The 5,715-nt window shown below is 46.2% G+C and overlaps 1 long non-coding RNA gene across 1 annotated transcript in view; it reads left to right on the forward strand.

The window, feature by feature from the left end:
• Nucleotides 1-3,404, forward strand: part of LOC117800783 — a 16,101-nt gene extending 12,697 nt beyond the window's left edge. Inside the window, exon 3 of the long non-coding RNA XR_004623168.1 lies at nucleotides 2,565-3,404. This is a non-coding gene — a long non-coding RNA (uncharacterized LOC117800783). The remainder of the gene's footprint in view (nucleotides 1-2,564) is intronic.
• Nucleotides 3,405-5,715: the final 2,311 nt, after the last annotated feature.

The raw sequence follows: 5,715 nt of genomic DNA on the forward strand, positions 1-5,715 counted from the left end.
TCTGGGATCCAACCACTACACAGGCCACCCAAGATTTTGCTGCTGCCCGCGTTAGGAAAGGAGAGACTGCAGAGTCTTCACAATCGGGGTCCAGAGCGATTCAGCTCGTCCGTGCATACACAGCATTTTATTTTGCTCTCTCAAGGTGCCCTCTGGAGCTGGCTCCAGATGCTCCCACCGGCTGTCCCCCTGCCCTGGGAAGTATTGTGAGCACAGGGTGATGGCTGCACAGGAAAACTGGTCTTCAAGTTCTCACTCCTAATTGGATCCTGGCTTCACTCCTTTCAGTGATCTTAGCGGGGCAGGGTGGTGACCACCAGGAGATGGTGGGCGGGGGGACCACCCTGTCTCTACACAGATCGCATCTGGCAATTTTAAGCAGGGTTATGCCAATATATGCAGAAATGACAACCTGGTTTTCCAAATCTTTATTGAATAGAGTCTGAAGACTGAGAGGAGCGCCTTTCTTTGTTGCTTTGCTCCCAAGTTCCACAAACGTCATGGGCCTGCCATGTTTCGGGCTTTGTGGGTGTCCTTTGCATGTGTCCCTTCATTTCTCAGCTGGTCCCCATCCCCAGCGCTCTCCCAGTTCTCCAGCTAGTCGAGCAGGTCTCCCAAGATTTGGTCTAAAACTGAATGAGTCTCCTCTCAACCTGCAATGGAGGACCTCACAGTTTGTGAAATTATAATTCAGGCCATTCAATGAAGCCACTTTCACCTGTTTTGCAGGAAGATCTTAGTGTTTAATTTTATTGTTCATAGCAGACTACCATACAGACTGACGGAACGCATTTGAGAACGTGGTTAACTGCCTGTCCAGAGTCTCTCTGTTCCCTGAGTTTCACTCTGAAAGAAGGAACACGATTTCATTGTTGAACGTTTGTTGTAGATACATTACGTGGCAAATGCAGATGTAAGTATGGCAGTAATGAATTACTCTTCAGAGCAATCCTATGACATAGGATGATTCACGTCCTCCTTTATGGGTGAGAAAAATGACACGGTTGTCGGAGGTCGTACAGCTCATTCCCAGTGGAGTTTGGAGTCAAAGTTTACACTCAGGCATTCCAGCTCCCGAGCCCACACTGTTACCCACCCATGCCGCTCTTATTTATCCTTAGAGCACCATTTGATAAGAGGAGAAAATAAAACCTGCTAGGAGGGCTCATATCCACACTCACAGGTTGGATACTAAACAAGATACATCTCCTTGTGCTGCCAGGGTGTCTGTAGTTCCTTGTGCCCTGGGCACAACTTTCATGTTTCAATTGGGCGTATTGTGCCTGCTGTTACAGGGAGTAATCTGATGAGCTCGTGAAGGGGCAGAGCTTTGCCTGGAGCCCAGATCTTCTAACAGTCTCATTCACAGCATGTCAAAACCAAAGGAGAGTTTTCTGAGTTCCAAACCTGGATTTTAAAAATAAAGAACCACGTCCGGAAGACTTAGAGAACCTGAAATTATACACCGTTTTCCAAAAGACGTGAACAGACGTTTCTCATACAAATCCCAACTGACACAGGAAAGGAGCCCCACATCACTCACCAGCAGGGAAATACAAATCAAAACCACAATGAGACACCACTGCACACCTGTCAGAATGGCTAGTGTCAAAAAGACTAGTAACACCAAATGCAGAAGATGATGTGCCGAAAAGTGACCCCTGTGAACTGAAAGTTGGTGCAGCCAGTGTGGAAACAGTGTGGAGGTTCTCGAACATCCTAAACATAGAAGGACCATAGGACTAAGTAATTCCCCTACTGGGTATTTACACAAAGAACACAAAAACACTAATTCAAAAAGATACACGTGGCCCTGTGTATATTGCAGCATTATTTACAGCAGCCAAGATATGCAAGCAACCCAAGTGTTCAACCAGAGAAGAATGGGTGAAGAACATATCATTTATGATACAATGGAATGTCCTCAGTCATAGAGAAGACTGAGATCTTGCCACTTGCAACCACATGCATGGACTAGAGAGGATTGGGCTAAGTGAAATCAGTCAGCCGGAGAAAGCCAAATACTGCAGGGTTTCCCTTCACATGGAATCTAGAAAACAAAACAAATGAACAAACAAAGAAGCAGAAACACACTCGTACCTACAGAGAACACACTGATGGTTGCCAGGGGGAGAGGGATGAGGGGATGGGTGAACTAGGTGTAGGGGTCACAAGGTACAAGGTTCCACGTATAAAAATGAAGAGTCACAGAAATGAAAAGCACAGCGTGGGGAATATAGTCAGTACTATTGTAATAACGTATGGTGGCACACGGGGACTAAGCTTACGGTGTGAGCATTGAACAATGTGTAGAATTGTTGAGTGACTATGTTGTACACCTGAAACTTGAGTCACATTGTATGTCAACTGTGCAAAAACGAGGAAAATGAATAGTTTTCTTTGACGTCTGCACTGAGGACAGCAGTATAACAGCTTGTGTCTCCTCAAAAGGACAGAGAGAGGTCCTGACATCACAGAACCGCAAAAAGATGAGGATTCAGTGTGTAATTAGATCACACACTCTGAGGATCTATCGTAATGAAGCCCATGTTCCCTGACTGTAGGAGACGTGCTCTGGGAGTGCTGGAGACGAGATGGGGGAGGAGACCATGAGAGCGAGAGGCTCCCAGGGAAGGATCCCCCTAGTCCCAAGGGGCTGTGGAGCTGCAGACCTGAGAAGGGGACTGGAACCCTAGGTGAGAAATAAGAAATGTTGAGGGGGGACTTTTCTATCCCTGACAGGGACAAGACACACAATAGAAACTCCTGCTGGAGGGTAAGGAAGGAGCAAGCTCTCCGTGATGTGTTTCTTGCTGGCCTGCCTCTACCCACTCCACATGCTGGACTTCCACCTCGGCAGAGGAGAAGGTCTGTCAGTAAGTGGGGGGCCTCAAGTTTACAGGCCATCAGTATAATTAGGAGAAGCTTCTTTCCTACTTCCAGTGTCCACCTGCCTTCTGACTGGGGACTAGGGTGTCTCTCCCGCAAGTTCCATCCCACATGTCCCAGGATGAAGCCTACTTCTTCCACTGGAGTCCATCTCCCCTCCACGGAGGGACCTGACAGCCCTTGCTTTTGGGGGCCTTGTGGAGACATCATGGAAGGTGGGTCCCAACCTTCATGCCAGGCAGAGGGTGGCCATGATAAACTCAGGCATCCTGATGAGAACCGAATCAAGCAGGGGCCTGTGGCTCTCTCATAAGAGGTTCCCACCCTCGGGCTCTAAGGCTGTGACCCTCGGTCTGAGGGAAAAATTCTTGCTTCCCACATGCACAGCTTCTCAGGACTCATCTAGCCTCCACCATGCTGGGAGTCCAGAACCACAGTCTTGTTTCTCCTTATTGAAAATCAGCAATAACTGCCTGGAAAGTGTTCTTTTTAAATCCTCAAACGTAGGGGCGCCTGTGTGGCGCAGCGGTTGGGCGTCTGCCTTCAGCTCAGGGTGTGATCCCAGCGTTGTGGGATTGAGCCCCACATCAGGCTCTTCCGCTGTAAGCCTGCTTCTTCCTCTCCCACTCCCCCTGCTTGTGTTCCCTCTCTCACTGGCTGTCTCTATCTCTGTTGAATAAATAAAGAAAATCTTTAAAAATAAATAAAAATAAATAAATCCTCAAACGCACACTCTGATAATCATGCAGCTGGATGAGTCAGAATGTCCTTTAGAGACACCCGAGAAGGAGGGAAACCTGCAAACACAAACTGGGGTTGAAGAGACCTGTGGGATCCCCATGCTCTGTCTTGTATCTGACTTTCCTTGACCACAATTCTGTTTTAAGGAAACTTGGAGTCGAGCAAAATCAAGGAGGACATGAAGCTGCTTTGGTATTTAGGATAAAAAAAGAAGTATGGATAGGAAGAGAGTAGAATTCTCGAACTCTTCCAAACATTTGGGTTTCTCTATCCATGGGCAAGCTTGACTTACATACCTGTGGGAGTCACTTACTACGGTTTCCTGTTTTTTCGACTCTGACTCCTACAAATACACAACTAGCCTGAATGAGGGTTGGCAGGGATTCCCAGATGTCTGAATAATCAAGGGCCTGGAAGGAGAAAATTGCAAGATCACTGATGATGACATCTGGAAGAAGATCTGTGGGTGTACAGAAGGGATTGGACATCATGTCAGTGGAACTCAGTGTTTGGTCAAAATTCAGCAAAGCGTGCACCCCAGGTAAGACACCAAACAAACAAACTTATACCTCTGAGCAGCTGAGCTGCCCTCAGTCCTGGTCTCAAGCTCCACGGTATTTGCTCAATATGTTCATGAGTGATGCAGCCACGGTGACAGCCCACCACCACCATCCCCACTGGGGTCGGGCTAATTATTGTCACCTTTGGGTATCTGAGCTGCCACCAGCAGGCACTAAGGCCCCCCAACCACTTATTCCTAATTTTGTACAGCTCATCAGTTCCCCCAGAGAAGGTGTGATGCATCAATCCTGGGATTAGTTGTGTTCCAGATGCAGTGAAGCCTTCCTGACCCAGTAGGCTCAGCTGCCATCACCATCCAAGAGTTCACAGAGTTCTTGGTTTACCGATGAGAGTATTGGTTGGGACAAGGAACCTACTTTGTCATGAACATCGTGTAACTATAGACTCATGATTATGGCATCCATTAGTCCTATCATATAAGTACATGACACAAAGAGCCTGCTTTAGGTATGAAATCCTGTAGACTTCGGAGACTCTCCTTTCAGATGTGCCATATATTTTGAAAGAGTGACCACCAGTGCACGAATGAAAAGGTTTGGGGCACCTTGCTGTCTCAGTCAGTACAGCATGTGATTCTTGATCTCAGGGTTGTAAGTTTGAGTCCCATGCTGTGCGTGGACATACCTAAAAACACAAAAAAAACTATAAATATATTAATTAATTAATTAATTAATTAATAGGATTTGAAACCAGCTGCTGAAATTGAAAGCGAGGACTCTCATCACTACACACAGTGCCCAGCTCAGGAACAACCAAGTGACCTAAGGCAGCAGAACCACTTCCCTCACCAGGGGAGCCTGTCTACGTCTGGACTGTGACCTTAGAGAAAGAGAAATCTTGTCGTATTCCATCATCTGTATCTTCAGATTTCTGTGTAACAACCAATTTGATTGTCTTCTCATTCTCCTTGGTGTCCCTTTTCAGTTTTATGACATCATTTATTTTCACTATTTTGTTTTGAATGCAGCACCTTTGGGATACAAGCATCTTGTAGGATTCCTCTACCTATCTCCATGCTGAGGGAGTTTGCTGTCTCTCCTGTCTGACATCAAAGCAGAAATTCCAGATCACAAGGTGTGTCAATCCTGTGGGAGAAGATGACAATGGCCCTGCTGAGCCCCTGGTCTTCCAGCTCTCGTTGCATTTCCTTCCACTGCTTTCATCATCTCTTTCCATCTCATCATGCACTTAATCAATATTCAAAATTACTTTATTGTCATAAATTCCATGATCTGCGGGCTCTGGTCCACTGGATTGGTAGATGCATTTGTTCACACTTCTTGTAAAAGGTACCGGAATTGACACATTGCATTTAATTGCCTTTGCCTTGATATTCATTATCTGAGAAGAGGCAATCATCTCTATACACTTTATTTTCTCAACTAGAAATAGGATCACTTGTTGCCTTAATTCCATTTTTTACTTCTATCGTATGTGTGATGACAAACGACATGACCCATTGTTAGGTCAGGGGTCACGTTGCAGCACTCTTGAATGGAATCT

The sequence above is a fragment of the Ailuropoda melanoleuca genome, unplaced genomic scaffold (genome assembly GCF_002007445.2).
Source record: "Ailuropoda melanoleuca isolate Jingjing unplaced genomic scaffold, ASM200744v2 unplaced-scaffold7871, whole genome shotgun sequence".
In the NCBI taxonomy this organism is placed as follows: domain Eukaryota; kingdom Metazoa; phylum Chordata; class Mammalia; order Carnivora; family Ursidae; genus Ailuropoda; species Ailuropoda melanoleuca.